Source organism: Harmonia axyridis, chromosome 1 (assembly GCF_914767665.1).
Source record: "Harmonia axyridis chromosome 1, icHarAxyr1.1, whole genome shotgun sequence".
NCBI lineage: Eukaryota > Metazoa > Arthropoda > Insecta > Coleoptera > Coccinellidae > Harmonia > Harmonia axyridis.
The window spans coordinates 46,785,457-46,803,685 of NC_059501.1; the positions used below are offsets into that span (position 1 = coordinate 46,785,457).

Genomic DNA, 18,229 nt, shown 5'->3' on the forward strand with positions numbered 1-18,229 from the left:
GTGATTATTCGAATGAAAAATTCCATAGAAGTTGTATTAGACGAATGGGTACAATTTCTTTGTCACCACGATCTCCTGATCTAAATCCATTAGATTTTATTCTATTGGGGATGTCCCAAAGAGAAGGTATATGACAAGCCGATAAATTCAGTTGAAGAATTACGCACACGCATTAACGAAGCAACTCAAAATATTAATCAAGCCAGATATGCGCGACGAATCAAACGATCTTTTATTAGAATATGTTTAGCGTGCATTCGTGCAGAAGGCGGACATTTCGAGCACTTACTGTAATTTATAATAAATAGTGAAAATATTACTGTGTTTTATTCAACCATTATTAGGTATTATCAAAAATCCCTAAAACTCTCTTTCACTGAAATTAGTACCTCAGTTGTAATAATGGAACGTACTCCGAGCACCCAATAAAAGAATAACATGTATTATACCATTTTAGAACCGCAATGAAATTGACAATTTATTTATGAAATGTTCACAAAGGTCTCAATACAATTTTTTTTCACCATAACGACTGAAACTTAAAGAAAAAAGTGAGTGAATTTGCAAACATGAGGTTTATCCTACTTTTTTTTTCTTAATTGAGCAGGATGGTAGGAATTTGGTAGTTTATCTCTTAGTACAGCTATTTGAGAGTATAATAGAAAACAATGCATAAAGAAATAACAAGATTTGTGATCACAGCATTGAAATTAGTGAGTAAAGGTGCACTTTTTAGAAAAAAATGAAATTGTCCGATAACTCGAAAACTATGATATTTTTACTGAACGTAACTTTACATTTTCTGGTCGGCCATGACCTCCCCTATTCGCCAGTACAGTATTATCCATTAATTACGCCACACCCTGTATATATATTTATAATAATAATAATAATAATTTATTCGCACATGATAAAGTAATATATACAGAAAATACATGTACAAATAATTTGCCATCAAAAAATTTCATGGCTTGTCAAGGGCTTATTAGTCATACTTCTAGATAAAAGTTCAATATGCAAATACAACACATAAATACTCATATAAAAATACTCGAAGACTGAGAACAATTATTATGTATATGGGACATAAACAATATTAAGTAAAACAAAGGTACTTAAAGAAAAAAAAACATATATCATCCGTCCAAAAACTCGCTCAACCTATAGATAGTTTTTTCTAGGAGGTGACATTTCACTCTCCTACTGAAAGCAGCCGAACTTAGTTTCTTAAATTCTTCAGGCAGTCTGTTGTACAATTTCAGACAAGTGTGATTGGGGCCTTGTTGGGTTTTCTTAATTCTCGATGATGGAATGGAATAGTGATTTTTGTCTCTTGTGTTGTATCCATGAAAGGAAGCGTTCTTAGGGAATTTGTTCTGGTTTTGATGAACGTAATTGACACATGCTAATATGAAAGCTCCTGTTATTGTCAAAATCCTTTCATTTTTGAAAACCTCTCTACAGCTGTCTATACTCCTCATTCCGAAAATGGCCCTCACTGCTTTCTTTTGCTGAAGAAGAACTCGACCAACATCAACACTCTGTCCCCACAGGATGACACCATAAACAGCCAAGCTATGGAAAGACGAATAATATGCTAGCTTTGCAATATTTGAATTAGAAACTATTCTCATTCGTCTGATAATGAAAATGGAAGTTGACAACCTTCTACACAAACTCGATATGTGATTCTTCCAGTTCAAACCCGAATCGAACTCCACTCCCAGATACCTAATCGACGAGTTTTCCTCCCTTTTATTGGTAAAAATGATTTTTTGTGTTTTGGATGTATTCACTTGTAGACCATTAGCCAAAAACCAATTAGTAGCACTAGCCTCACTCATTTCAGTCTTCTCTTGCAAGTTGGATCTAGAGGAAGATTTGTTCAGGAAGGAAGTGTCGTCCGCATATGTGCATACCTTATTCGATGGAGTGTTATGAAAATTATCGTTTATGATCGTTTATGTTCGGATAGGTTTATATATACAGGGTGTCTGGTGAGGAATGGGACAACGTTTAGGTGGTGATGGGGGATGTCTCAAGGAATGAGAAAATGCCATTTGAAATCATCTGAGGTACATGGTTCTTGATATTAGAAAAAATGTGGAAATTTCAAATGACCATAATTCAGGAAATGTGAGAGCTAATCCGATGATATTTCGTATGAACAATGATAGAGTCAGTACGAATCTGTTTGAACGAAACATTCGAAATAAAATCAGATCCGGACTCAGAAATTTTAGTTTTTCTGATATTAGGTAAAAACAACACCCTGTATGCGGTTTTCAATTTTTTTGACTTCAGATTCTGAGAGAGCAGGAAAAATACTTTTGAACTCAACTGTCATCCCGAATGGCACAAATTTTTCCTCCTTTCTATGACCCTTCGAATGTCAATCTTCCGATTTTCGCTCCTTACATATTATTTTCTCGACATTTCAGAAACATGACATCTTAGATAGTTACTCATAAGTAAAAAAAAAATATCATAAACGAATCAAAACTTTTATAAAAACTATCAAAAATGCGAAAAACAGTTAACATTTGGAAAATTAATGACTAATTCTTCAAATATTGTTCGAAATGAAAATCGCCAACTTCTACACATTTATCTGCTCTTTTCATTAAGTTCAAAACTGCTTTATCACATTCGGGTTGTTTCGTATCTCGTCACATGCGTCTATTATTCGCTGAATTAATTGTTCCCTTTTATTTATTTCTCGCCCGTACACCATAGTTTTAAGGAGTCCCCAAAGGAAATAATCTAATGGTGTCATGTCGGGGGAACGAGGTGGCCATGCTCTTGGACCACCACGACCTATCCATCTATTTGGATATACCTCGTTCAAATGATTTTTCACTAAAATTGAGAAATGTGGAGGTGCTCCATCATGCTGGAAGATAAGTCCTCTCTGATTAATATTCCCTAATAAATAAGGAAGAACATTCATGAGGAAATCTCTATAAATTTCTCCGGTGAGTCTTTCTTCGAAAAAATGAGGACCTATTAAATTATTATCATAAACTGCGCACCACACATATACACTGAAACGTCTATGTGATTGTCTTTGTACGACAGCGAAAGGATTCTGTTGATGCCAAAGGTGATTATTTCGAGCATTGTTTATTCCATCGCGAGTAGATTGAGCTTCATCAGTGAATAATATTCTTTGGACATTTCTTCTATGACTTCTTATCCACCTGGAAAATTGAAGCCGTGCGATCTCATCGCCAGGTTCCAACTGCTGGACAACTTGAGGGTGATATGGGTGATATTTTTCACTCTTCAGAGTATTCCAAACGTACCATTTCGATACTTCATGAATTGAAGCCAATCGTCTGATACTTACTCCCGGATCGTTTTGCACAGTTTCCAAAATATTTTCACGGATATTCTCTTCTATTGTATGTGGTCTTTCAGAAACTGTTTTGCTGGGAAAAGTACCATGTTGTTTCGTATGCGCAACAAGGCGGGCAAAAATTTTGAGATTTGGAACCCGACGATTGGAAAACGTCTACGATACTCCCTTTCAGCTGCTCTTCCGTTCATATCACATTTACCAAACACCAAAAGCATGTCAACATACTCTTCTTTAAAAAATGTGTGCGGCATGATTTTCAACAAATTGAAGTAAGATTGTATCAACAATTAAATCACTAGTTTGAGAGATAACTGAATGCTCTATCTTTTCTCATCATAAATGATAGCACACCATAGAATTGACATAACTGGCAACTAGATTCAAGACTAATGATAGAAATATGTACATGACGAATGAAACTTTGGATATTACAGAAAAAAATGATCCAAACTCATCTGAAAGATCGACTAAGAGAAAAGAAGTTGATGGTTTTCATTTTGAACAATATTTGAAGAATTAATCATTAATCTTGTTCCTACTGAATCATCAATTAGTACTTCAGAAATAGTTCGTAAATTTTCCAAATGTTAACTGTTTTTTTTTTTTGATAATTTTTATGAAATTTTTGATTCGTTTATGACCCTTTTTTTTTTATGAGCAACTATCTGAGATCTCATTATTCTGAAATGTCGAGAAAATAATAATATGTAAAGAGCGAAAATCGGAAGATTGACATTCGAAGGTCATAGAAAAGAGGAAAAATTTGTGCCATTCGGGATGACAGTTGAGTTCGAAAGTATTTTTCCTGCTCTCTCAGAATCTGAAGTCAAAAAAATTGAAAACCGCATTCAGGGTGTTGTTTTTACCTAATTTCAGAAAAACTAAAATTTCTGAGTCTGGATTTGATTTTATTTCGAATTTTTCGTTCAAACAGATTCGTACTGACTCCATCATTGTTCATACGAAAAATCATTGGATTAGCTCTCACATTTCCTGAATTATGGTCATTTGAAATTTCCACATTTTTTCTAAGCATTTTTCTATATCAGGAACCATGTACCTCAGATGATTTCAAATGGCATTTTCTCACTCCTTGAGACATCCCTCATCACCACCTAAACGTTGTTCCATTCCTCACCAGACACCATGTATATATATATATATATATATATATATATATATATATATATATATATATATATATATATATATCAACAATTTTAATTCCCAATATACAACAATAGTTATAAGTTAGATAAGGGGTGTGGGAAAATTGATAAGTGTTATAATGTCACTCTTCTTTATTTCATTTAGTCGACGTTTCGATCCCGATGGGGACCTTCTTCAGGACTCTACAATAGCAATAAAAAACAGTCAAAATAAGGCAATCACAAAACATGTAAAAATAGTACATACCGAAATACAGAGTTGTAAAGATCTTATTTGAACACAAATCAATAGCTCTCAAGAAAGCAACCAACAAGAACATCAACAACTTCAGCGAAAAAAGATCTGATACTTCGTTAGTAAAGGAGTAGAAATCAATTATAATAAGTAAATAAGGTAAACAGAATAATCAACAAAATGAGAGGTTGTCAAAAATGTTGTCAACCAGACTTGCCACAGAATACACGCACATGACAGATGAAACATAGAGTAGCATTAAATCACATTGGTCGCAGTAATTCACTCTCACCGAACTCATATTTCTGATTCTGGGTCGATTGAATGATCCCCACTGAATCAAATGATTCCTTCTGTTCATGGAAAATATCACTGACTTCGCTTGCTTTTTCAAGGATTGAAACATCACGACTGATTATAACTCTTCTTGTCTTTGGATTATAGCATCTGTATCCTTTGGTGAATTCATCGTAGCCAACAAGAATGTGTTTCACCGCCTTTTGGTCCCATTTGTGCCTGTTCGATTTTGGAACATGGACCATGATATTACTTCCATAGATCCTCTAAGAACTGATGTTTGGTTTGTTTTTGTTCCATATTTCGAAGGGAGTTTTTTCAATGCCTGCTGCAACAGATCGGTTTCTTATATAGTTTGATGTGTTACACGCTTCTGCCCACATAAACTTTGTGACGTTTCCATCAAACATAAGACATTTGATCTTCTCTTTCAACGTACGATTGATTCTTTCAGCTATACCATTTTGTTCTGGCGTGTACGTTTTTGATGGATTATTCCATTATTCTTGAGAAACTTCTCAAATTCAGTGCTACAGTACTCCGATCCATTATCTGTCCTAAGAATTTTTATCGTCTTCTACCTTTTCTGTTGGTTTTCTACCATACATTTGAAGGTTCTGAGAATGTCATAAAGTTCATCCTTGGTTTTCATGAAGTAAATGAAACTCTTCTACTTTTTCTTTCTTCCAAATAGGCTTGTGCCTGTTCTTTATCGTAACTCGCCCTATGCAGGTAGATTGTCGCTCCAGCGCTTTCTAGGCCGCCCAATGTTTCGCCTTCCTGACGGTGATCTGTCTCTGGCCACCTTCACCATTCGGTCCTCCGTCATCCGAGTAATATGGTCATTCCACTCGATTTTTCTGCCCAGCACCCACTCATTAATATTCTGGATTATGCAAGCTCTTCTGATATCTTCGCTTCTTTCCCTGTCCCGTTAAGTTTTTCCGGCTATTCTTCTTACTATTCTCAACTCCGTCGCTTCCATAATTTGTTGTGTTTTAGATGTTTCAGGTCTTGTCTCTGCTGCATATGTGAGTATAGGCCTAATTGCAGTCTTATAGATACGTACTTTAGTTTCTGATCTCAAATATTTGTTTTTGAATATGGTGTCATCTAGTTGTGCTGCCGTTCTTGATGCTTTGATAACTTGCCCTCTCACTTCAGATTCTAAGTCGCCAAAGCTCGAAATTTCGATGCCCAAATAACGGAATTTCATCTCTTGGTGGATAATCTTGTCATCCACTGCCAATTTACATCGTAGGTGTGTTTTTGACGTAGTCATGCACTTCGTTTTAGATACTGCTATCGATAACCCTAGCGATTTTGCGGCCGTATTGAATGTGTAGAGGAGCCTTTGCAGGTCATCCTCATTTTCTGCCACCAAGACAGCATCATCAGCATAGCACAGAATCTTCACCTCCCTGCTTCCCATTCGATAGCCTCTGTTCTTGCGTACTTTGCTTATGATTTCATCCATAATAATGTTGAAGAGTAGTGGGGTCAATGAGTCACCTTGACGTATAACTCTTTCCACGTTTATCGGTTCTGTGAGTTCATTCTCAATTTAAGCCTGTATTTGGTTATTTCGGTAAATATCCTCAATAGTTTTTATTATATTACACGGTATTTGTCTATCATACAGGAGGTGCACCACATCTTCTAATCTTATTCGATCGAACGCTTTTTCTAGGTCGATGAAGCAAAGGAATGCTGGTTTATTATATTCAATGGATTTTTCTGCTATTTGCCTGATGACAAACACCGCGTCCGTGCATGATTGCCCAGATCTGAACCCTTGTCGTTCGTCAGATAGTGTGATTCGTTCAGCTATTAAGTTTGTAATCACTTTTGTGACTGGTTTCAGAGTGGATGATAATAAATTTATACCTCTGTAGTTTCCGGGAACCTTTCTATCGCCTTTCTTGAAAAGCAGGGTAGTCGTGCTTGTTCGCCAATCGTCAGAAATTCTGAGATGCTCGAAAATTTTCTGCGATAAAAAGTTCAATTCACCATATTTAAGGAGTTCATTAGTGATGTCGTCTGGGCCTGGGCTTTTCCTATTTTTGAGCTTGTCTAATGCTTTTCTTACGTCTGATTCTGTTATTGAGATGAAATCCTCTCTTACTATATTGGGTGGGGTTTGTTGTGTAGCTGATGTCGTACTCTTATATAGGTCCTTCAAGTAACCGGTCCATTCTTCCTTTCCAATCTTACTCACGGGTATCAGCTCGTTTGTCTCTTTTCTTTGACCTCTTATGAAACGCCAAATCTGCTTCTGAAGTCCGTAAAAGTCTTTTTCCAGTTGCTTTGTAAAGTTCTCCCAATGCCTCTCTTTTATTTGTCTAACCAACATATTAGTTTTATTCCGAATTCTCTTATATTCAACGTAAGACTCATGAGTTCTTGTTGCAAGATAATTGATGTATGCTTCTTTCTTCTTTTTGCACTGATCTTTAATTTCATCGCAAAACCATGGAGTTTTATTATCCTTGAAATTTCTGCTCTTGAGAGTGACCTTTCCAAGAGCTTCAATGGCTGCAGTTTTTATGTTCCCTTTTAATTTTGTCCAAATAGCATTGACGTCATCCAGGTTACCAGTCGGGTTGAATTCAATTTTTTCTTCAAGTCGTTTTTTGTTTAGTTCCTGAATCGTTAGGTCCCATAGACGATCAACCTTGATTTTTTCCCTTTTTCTTATTGGATCTTTAAGTTTTCTTTTGGATCCCCACTTGATTCTTAATTTGCCGAGGAGCAGACCATGATCACTCCCAACGTCAGCTGAGTTAAGCACTCTCACATCCAAGACTCGAGAAGCTGGTATACATTTATTTGTTACTATGAAGTCAATTGTTGATTGTTGTCCGCGAGTATTCCTGATCGTATATTTATGTTGACTTTTATGATCAAAGAATGTGTTATTTATCCTGAGGCCTATTAAGGTGCAAACGTTGATCTTTAGTTTTCCGTTTTCGTTGAGTGTTTGTTCATTAAACTTTTGCATTACTCCGGGAATTGGTTCGTTACCAATGCAAGCGTTAAAATCTCCGAGAACAATAATGGAATCTCTAGGTGGTAACGAGTCGATGATGCTTTCCAGTTCAATGTAAAACATTTCCCGCTCCTGCTTTGACTTATTATCCTCTGGAGCATATATAGATATTATATTAAGAGGATGGGAGTCGGTCTTCAACTTAACCAGAACTATCCGCGATGATACGTACTGGCAGTTCTCCACTTGGTCTATATAATTTTTATGCAAAGCTATGGCCGTATCTAGGGCGTGGCAAAGGTTGCACTTGCCACGGGCGCAAGGTCTGCAGGGGCGCCCCAAAATATCAAGAGAAAAAATATTGAAGCACCAGATATAATAATTCGAAAGATCACAACTCGGTTTTCATGTATACGCCTCGCAACAAGCAATGCCGAGGAATCTGGAAACCAAGTACGAAGAACTTTCTTTTTTCCCGAAAAAAAAAATTTTTACAACAACGTTTACTCATATCTGTAATGTGAGAAAAAGAGGTTTGATAACGAAGTTGGAATTCAATTACTCAAAATATTTTTTTTCATTACCAATTCGATTGTTCTCACCTTATACTGGGTTTTCCTAAAACGAAGTTACGAAGGAAAATATTCCTTGAATAATTTTAAGAAAAAAAAGTCCCATAAACATGAGCCCGCAAACACTTTGTTTTCGAGATGCAGGGTGTTTCTTGTAAAGTTATACTTTTTAGTGATGCTTATATTTATTAGTTTATCGAATCTTTATTAATATTCACTACATAATTTGTTGATAAGTAGCATAAAGTATAATTAATTTATTCATCACAGCTTACTAACTGGATTTTTATAATAATTTGAATTTTCCTGAGGATTACCAGAGAGCTCTTCGAATTTTTTTTTCGAAATCGATAGCAGATACGACAAAACAACATCAAACCAAAAAGTGTTGTACTAGACCAGAGTTTCTTTTCACATTTTTCTATATAGTTCTGGTGGAAAGAAGCAGGTACCCTTCCAGAAAAAATATCACCCTGTAGATTTGCATACAAAATAAGCATATCAGAAGATGAAAACTTTAAATCGGAAGATCTATGCCAATTCATGTTAAATATCTTGAGAAGGGAAGGTGCTATGAGAAAAAAACTCCGGTATCTCAAAACCAAAGTGTTTGCAGATTCATGTTATAGGACTTTTTTCTCAAAATGATCCGAGAAATCTGCCATTTTCATTTTTACACATTGGGAACACCGTATAGATATGATCAATTCAAAACTGATATCTGCACAATTAGATTGCAATTTGAATGAATCACAATAAATTGTATAACACGGCTCAGACAATTTTTCGATGCGAAATACTCAGTTCAGTACTCTGATAACTAGAGTATTGAAATTTTGTGACGAGAATGAAACAAAAAACCGAAAACAACGAGTAAGTGCATAGCGATTACGAATGCAAAAAATACAGATGGCAAATAAGGGGCGACACCGACAAAGCGGATAGATAAAGGAAAATAATAAACCTCGGACATACATATGCTCGTAGTGCAGTTAAAGTACTCATCATAAACCGTAAAAGGGTCCGATTTTGTACTCAGTGTCGATTTCAGAAGAAAGTAAAATGATTATTTGTTTTTTTATGGAAAAATTTTGGTTTTCCTTCTTTGCGAGAATTCTGAAATTTTATATATTGGAAATATTGGGGGTATAATTACCACCCATTTCTACGCCTTTGCTGGAAACATTGAAAATATTGCTAGCCTTTCCTAGAATTTGCGTACTAAGCATAAAATAATCACAATATATTGACTTGAGTCATGAACAAAAAAAATACTATAAGAAAATATAATCGATGAAAAAAAAATCTTCGAAAATGGGGGGCGCTGTCTAAAATATTGCCTCAGGCGCAATAGTACCTAGATACGGCTCTGTATGGCGACGCCTTCTTTGGCTCTCTCGCTCTTATGAACACCGCTGTATATGACGATATACCGTACGCTTTTTGACCCTTTCCCTTCCTCTTTGTCTCCTGTAGTGCGGCGATGTCTATATTATGATTGTTAAGTTTTGATCAAGGTTCGTAGAACTCAGCGCCGCCATTGTCCAAAGATTCACCCCTGAAGTTGGTTATAGATAATTCCGCGCACTTTATGAGTGCGCTGTGCGCAGTCGTCCTTATAATGACGGCTGGCTATAATGATATTTTAACTATGTCCGTTTTATCTGTAGCACTTCTATGTTCTTAACCCTTTTCGATGGTTCGACGAAAGGGTCGAGGTGGGGTAAGAGATCGAACCGTCACTTCAATCGATTCGAGCTCAAGTCAGTTCAGAACATTCAACACACAGTCTAGTAAGTACAAGTCAAGTACAGTTTAGTATAGTTCGTCGTTGCTCTCGTCCCTTGAGACACAGTGTTCAGCTTGCACATTTCAAGTTTAGTTAAATATTGGCCTAGTCGCCACGTGGTTAAAAAAGACCCTTCAGTCGGTCAACTTAGTTAATACCCTAGTCGGTAAATTGTTATTGGATAAGTACGTGGAACTGATTCATAGTTTTCGATAACTAGTTAAGCGAATCTTGTAAAGTGTACATTGTGTAATTGTATATATAAACCTACTTCAATAAATAGTGTGGAAAATTTCATGGTCCTTCGAACTTCAACAACCCAGCACCTAACAGTCCAATTTATGTATGGATGTTCTCATCTAATATCTACAATGATCTTTAAGCTCTTGTACAATTTCTTGCTCTTTGTTATTGAGCTTTTTGACGTTCCAAGATCCTGCTCTCAAAATATTTTTCGGTTTCCAATTCATTATCCTTCGTCGTTACCCGTATATCAGTCCAATTCCGAGGCGGGTTATCGGTTCTGTGAGCCTGTGAAACGTTCTACGACAGGCAGGGAGCTAACCTAACCTGTCAACCCTCCTCCTTTATCCGGGCTATGGACCGGCAGCATAACCACTAAGCTACTCAGTCCACCCAGCAGTCATGCAGGCGGAGTTTAAATGAAACTCATCCTGCTAAAATCATCGATGAACGTTATGAAATATTTGGCCCCACCCAGCGAAGTCGTTTCAAAGACACCACTAGCTCGACTTCCCTTATTTGGGAATGGTAATCTAGATTGCTTACCTTTACAGCATACCTCGCAATTCAATAGAGAGGTACTATTTCTCCCATCTATTTCTAATCCATCTACTAAATTACTCATCTCATTCAAATATGTACTATTGATATGTCCCAATCTTCTGTGCTAAATATCATTTCCAACTAAAAAACTTGCCTTTACTCCACTCATGTTTAATTTGTAAACGTTGTTGTGCAGGCTAGCAGTTGCTACTGAAACATTAAATTTGTTGTAAATCTTACAACCATAATCATCGAAACGAACCTTGTTTCCATTAGTAATCAGTTGAGAAACTGACAGGAGATTTGTCGTCAAATCAGGAACATATTGAACGTTCTTTAATAATATATCAAGCTCTGAGGTATCTACTGTAGTTTTGATTTTTATATCACCTGATGATTTCACAGCTATTCTGGATTTATTAGCCACTATAATTTCTGAGAGGTCAGGATTTCTTTCATTTATTATCCAACTGTTTCTGGCTGTTAAATGTAAACTGGCTCCACTATCTACATACCAATCATTGGTTTCGAAACTTCCTGTGGCAAATACAGAACTGAAGCTTCCCTTTTCTTGGTTCATTCTACATGTTGACATAAAATGACCAGTTTTTCTACATTCATAACAAATTATTTTACTTCTATCTTTGTTTTCATTTCGCTCACCATTGTCATTTGATCTGTCGTTTTTCTTTGACGTTGACGTTGACGCAGAAGTGTTGCCCACCTTTTTTCGGTAATTTGTTTTCTGTCGATTTCTGCCGTTTGCAGTAAATGCTCCAATGTTACTTCCCTCTGGCTGCATATCCAGTAATTTTGACTTAATTGAGTCGGTAGTTATTTGTATCCCAGAATTTTCCACTGCCATTATCATAGGGGAATATTTTTCAGGTAGTCTCGCAAGTAAAAGTGATCCCACCCATTCTCCGTCTATACTGAAACCTTTTCTTCTTAATTTTAGTCACTTATTTTGAAAGTCGTAATACACAACTGTGTTTATTTATTACCAGATTAACAATAATACTTATTTAAATCACGCATCTGGGTCCATAACCCATTGAAATTACAGTTCAAGGAGGTATTAAACGGAACACGTGTATCGACTATAGACTTATATTGGATACACTATATACAACTTACATGTAGGAACGTTGAGGACAAAACTGGACGAAACCATGTTGGGTTCCCATGAAGGGAAAGAGTCATAGAATCCACAAGCTTTACAGATATTCTGTGAATCCACGGTATACAATTTTTGTTAAATACAACAAGAATTATGGATTAATTCTTTGTGGTTACCAAACCGCAAAAAAAACATGATATTAACCTACAGGGTTATCCAATATTCACGAAAATAGAAAAAGTCTAAGATTTTCCGAGTCCGGATCTGATTTATTCGATTTCAGAAATATGGAAGGAAGGTGATAGTAAAAAGTGACAAAACTTTAAAAATTGAAATTCTTTGTTCGATTAGTTGAAGAGTTATTAAACCAAAGAAATTTCACTCATGAGGGAATGTTTATTGTTCACCCTGTATGACCGTGCCAAGCGAAGATTTAGAACTTTTATTATGAATTAATTCTTTGTGGTTACGAAAACGGAAAAAAATCATAATGTTCACGCACAGGGTGATCCAATATTCACGAAAATAGAAAAGTCTGATATTTTCTCAGTCCGGATCTGATTTACTCGATTTCAGAAATATTGAAGGAAGAGGATAGTAAAGGGTGACAAGACTTCAAAATCTGAAAGTATTCGGTCGATTAGTTGAAGAGTTATTGAACTGTGGAATTTCGCTCATACGATGCACATCACCCTGTATATCCCAAACGAAGGCACTCAGGCGATTGAAACCTTTTGAAACGAGTCCTCCATGATAACCTTCATTCATGGTATCCGTTCGTCACATTCTTTCCGGGACACCCTGTATAATGCAGTAATTGTGCAATTTGAATCTTTTTCGCCTACTTCCGTAGCAACCAAATAATTTCGAACTTCTGTCTCCATGCTCTCCAATTCTCTGAAATATTTCCGGAGAAGTCCATTGCGGGAAAACCTCTCTAATCACCCATATTTCAATTTATTTGGATATTTTATCCACAAACTATAATTTAATTCCTTAATACCGACTGCGCCATGTTACATCTCTAGGTTAGGTTGTCATTCATAACACGATAAGTGGAAAACTGCTTTATTAAACATATTCTATTTATCAGTCTTTGCGCAGGTACACTCCATATAAGAAACAAATAATACAGTCAAAGCAATAAGTTATTCTAATAACCAATACAACTTCATAACAATATTCAGGTTGAAACAATCTAGTAATTCACGTTACAATTTTGATTTGAGACAATTTCCATCAAAATAATCAATATTGAGGTCTCCACAAAGGAAAACATGATCAGAATTGTTGAAACAACTCTGAAGCGCACAAAACAATTTTCCGAAAAATATTTCGAGGTTGCCAGAGCAAGGCCTATAAACGCTTATTATGCCTAGACGTTTATTACTTAATATAATATAATGAAACTAATATTCCTGAAATTTCTACATGCATTTCAACGGAAAACTTTCTCACCGGCAACTGTTTCACTACTAGTCCCAACTTGGTGAATATCATCGAGCCACCATAGAGTCTTTGGCCGCAGCAAAAGGAGTCAGCCTGTACATGCACTGGAATAGCAACGGCGGTAATATTGTCCTCGTTGCACCAGTTTTCAACTAAACTCAACACTTCAGAGGTTTAATATCACCCATAAGTACCTCCAAATTAACTTGTTGGAAACACGTCCACACCTGAACCATTTGAACCGAAATTTACCTTTGGATGTTGAGTCACCCTTCTTCGAAGAAAAAAACGATGCACATTCACTTTTTTGGGCCAATTAGTGCCATTAAGTGCTTTCTCATATTCAGAATTGGATATGAGTACCTTGAATGAAGAATATGAGTCAGGGTACCTAAATATTAACTTCTTACATTTCACATAGAAGAAATTGCGATTAAAATAATTTTCCAAGTTCTCCACAGAAGTCTCCGGCTTCAAATTGATGACATGAAAGGCTTTAATTTTTTCCATTCCTTCAACCTCAGCTGCACCTTTATAACTTCCTGTGACCAGGGATTTTCTAGTTTTACGGATGGGTCTTTTTCGGTTGACAACCTTCCATTCGGATCTTTCATTTTCATTAATCTCGACCCTTGTGTAAGCTTTCAAACTGCTTGGCTAATTTTTCTCCTCGTACGCTTTGAACTGTTTTACCTCACTTGAGTCGACACTCGACAGGAACAACAGTTGGCGATTTCGGAGTGACCGTATCGGTAGTATAGTATATCCAAAGTCACTTGAACTAGTCTATAAAAACGCTTGGCCAGAGATAATTGCAAAACAGTCATAAACCATAGGCGCACAATTTTCAAACCCTTGAGTTGAAAATAATATTTTTGCGTATGTAAGGGACTCAGATGTCGATTCTTTCAGAAAATTTGTGATGTGAATACCTTTTGCTGTTACATCAAAAATAATACTTTATCATTCTACGGTGTTATAATTTGATAATTCTTTATTCTCGACCTGTAATATACTATCAAGGAACGTTATCAACGATGATGAACTGATCGTTGCATAGAATTATAAGAGCACGAAAATGTTTGAGATGAATTCTGTCTGAATGTTCTGTCTGAAGATAAGACAAACTAGGGTAGAATAGGTGCATGACCTTGAGATCCTTCAGTGACATCCAATTTTCTACGCCAAATTAGCAGCTACGTTGCCGAATTAAATTTTATTTCTTCGTTATTTTAAGGCGAAATTTATGTCCCTCAGTGGAAGCAGAAAGCTAAATGATAATGATGTACAGGGTGACTCACCGCGATGGCCTATTAGACGTTTATGGAAAACTAATAATAATTTTGGGCTGAAAATTTATACAATTTCCTTTTATACCGGAAACAGAGTACTACTTTCTTATTTCAAATGGCACACCCAGTATATTATTGCATTATTAGATGGCTTGGTTGATGATAATTTCAGCAATATGGCAATACTCAAGGAAAACGGCAATTTCTCATTGAATGGAGTAGTCTATGACTTCCAGAAAACATAAAAAGAAACTGAAGTCGAAATTTCATGAATTGTAATAAATTATTCGTTAAGATGGTTGAGAATCCATAAGCCAATAAAAGTTTCAATTACAAATAATTAATGACATTTCATGAAATGTCAGATTCAGTTATCCAATTTTCGATATTAATTTCTATGTTTTACGGAAGTCATAGACTACTCCACTCAGTTAGAAATTGTAGTATTTCCTCAGTTCAAGTTTTTCCTCGATAACTTTTCGTATTCAGAATCAGAATAAATATTCAAAGATATATGTAACCTATTATTAAAACTGTCCCGACTGATGGCAGGAAATGGTGAAATATTTCTATTTTCTATAAAATACTTGATTGATTTTTCGATCTGGCTACGTAGCTGCTAATTTGACGTACTAAGAGCCTCAACATCATATGCCTATTCTACATGATTTCTCAAACCAGTAATAACATCGCTAAAATCAGAAAATGTAATGAAAATTTTGTTGGTTAATCTCATTTTAATCAATTCTTCGTTCAGTGGAATGAAGATACCTATTTAGGATACGAAATCATTTTCTTCAGAACCCGTCATATATCAATTCTGACTTTGAAAGTAAATGGAGGAATAGGTTTGATGGCGAAATATTCATCTTTTTTTACATAAGCCATAGAATTGTGCCAAACATCATAGTCGAAATCATTAAAAGTCATCAGTCACACAACGAACTAAAACTACGTAAAAATGCATTTCAATAATACCCCTACGGACCACAGTGGTCTATGCGAATTATAAGAAAGTAATAAAGAAGTGATAGATGCAGCCAATGAGTGTTACCGAGAACGCTCTCAAAATGGAAAGGGGAATACGAGAGGAAATATTCAGCCAATAAAATCAATCAAATCGGGACATTCTTGTTTCCAAGACGATCTGCTAAATACCGGGGTTTATTTGAGAGTATTGATAGTAGGGCTGTGTCGATCACGATCGATCGAATCATTTTGATTCGATTACAACCTATACAAGAACGATCGGGTCACGGATCTCAAAATGATTCGATCATCCGACCGACTCGATGATATTCGAATATGCTTCGAGATTTATGGTAGATTTCTATAGTTTCAGAAACCCACCGAAAGTTGTGGTATTTATCTGATAGATGGCACTCATATCAGTCAAAGTGACCCAGTGCTTCTCCGAAAGTCCGAATAGCTCATGATCGGGTCGGTCGTGATTGGTCGATGGAGATCGAGATTCGAGAGCGAGCTTTGAGATCGAATTTCATATGGAGCTGAATAGATAGAATGAAATGATCGGGTCGGTCGTGATTGGTCGATGGAGATCGAGATTCGAGAGCGAGCTTTGAGATCGAATTTCATATGGATCATTTGCACCGTATGACCGTAACCTACTACCTGCGAACTGATCGTCTGCGTTCAATATTTTTCGTGTATTCGAAATTTGATATATTTGATTTTAACGGAACATTATTAAATAACTAAACATATCGATGAAGCGACGATTGTGTCTTCCTGCCACATCTGTACCATGCGAGAGGGTGTTTTCCAAAGCTGGCCAGGTCATTAATACAAAAAGAAGCAGCCTCAAGCCTGAAAAGGCCTCCCAACCCAAGTGCTCTTCTTGCAACATAACTGGATATGAAAATTTTGTATATATTTTTTTTTAATTTTTGAAAATCCCTATTATATATTTGACTTTTTCTATAATGTTCTATATTCTTCTGGAAATGAAGTTATTATTTATTTATTACCATTGCAATAAACTATTATTATTATTATTGTATAAAGAATTAAATTATGCAATTACTTAGGATAAACATTTTTTTCAATTCATACCACCATCCCTGACCGCTTATTGTTAACCTTAATTCAAGAAGCAAGATAAATGAGTCAAAAAAGCATAACAGTCATCTGTGATCGAATGATCGAAATGATCGAATCTTTTGACTCGATCATCTGGCCGACAGCTCACGATCGAACCCGATCACGAAAAACCCGTGATCGACACAGCTCTAATTGATAGCAATATTTTCTTAAATTCCAAAGGAATTTCTGAAAACTTGGACAACCCTTGTATAATTGAAATATTCAGGCTTCCTCCAAGTAACTTTGGATAAACTATAACAGGATTGTCCGGTGATCAGCAGTTGCAGAACACCCAGGAACTGAAGCACCCGATACACTCGAGCGTGTCACGCCCGCTTCCATATTGGCGGTTTGCTTGTTTGTTGACGATTTCTTATGCAGTTGGCAGTTCGATTACTTCAGTTTCTGTTATATTCATTTCATTCATCAGAAACAATCTTGAACTTCAACAAGGAATTATTTTCCATAAGTAAGATGTTCTTCGCCTCTAATTCAGAAATGATCTTCAGAAGAAGATATTGATGAGTAGACTCATTATTTATATGTTTAGTTCCGAGTTTGAACATTGGAGATGAGTCATCGCTCATTTATCACATAAAGTGGAATCAGACTATTCCACTTCACAGCAATTCAATAATAGAATTTTTTCTCATCAGTGATATTTATATCGAATGTCAATTAGACTCATTTTACCTTTAAAAGATAACATGTAATTATAACTGCGTAAACTGAAAATAAATGTGTCTTTTTCTAGAAAAATAAAAATAAATGTTTTGCAGTTTCATTCGTTTATTTACCTTTTTCTCAGAAACATTTTTTCGTCATCTTATTCTCCTGATTTTGTCTCTCCTGGAAGGATAAGATGACGAATATGACGTCTACGTATAGTACCTACATCTATCTATAGATAGACTGCTAATTTTTCATTTCAAATATTCATTATAAGGTATTCCAAATTTCACATGTGAAACACTAATAACATGAAATTACTTTGCGGTTCATTCTATCTCCTTAGAGAAAAAATAAAGTCTTATGAATATTTTTAGCTTACTATGGTTTTTTGATTA

General features: G+C 35.8%; 1 protein-coding gene across 6 annotated transcripts in view; it reads left to right on the forward strand.

Annotated features, from left to right (window-relative positions):
* LOC123675744 overlaps window positions 1-18,229 on the forward strand; it is a 244,034-nt gene that overhangs the window by 56,018 nt on the left and 169,787 nt on the right. The window lies entirely within an intron of this gene.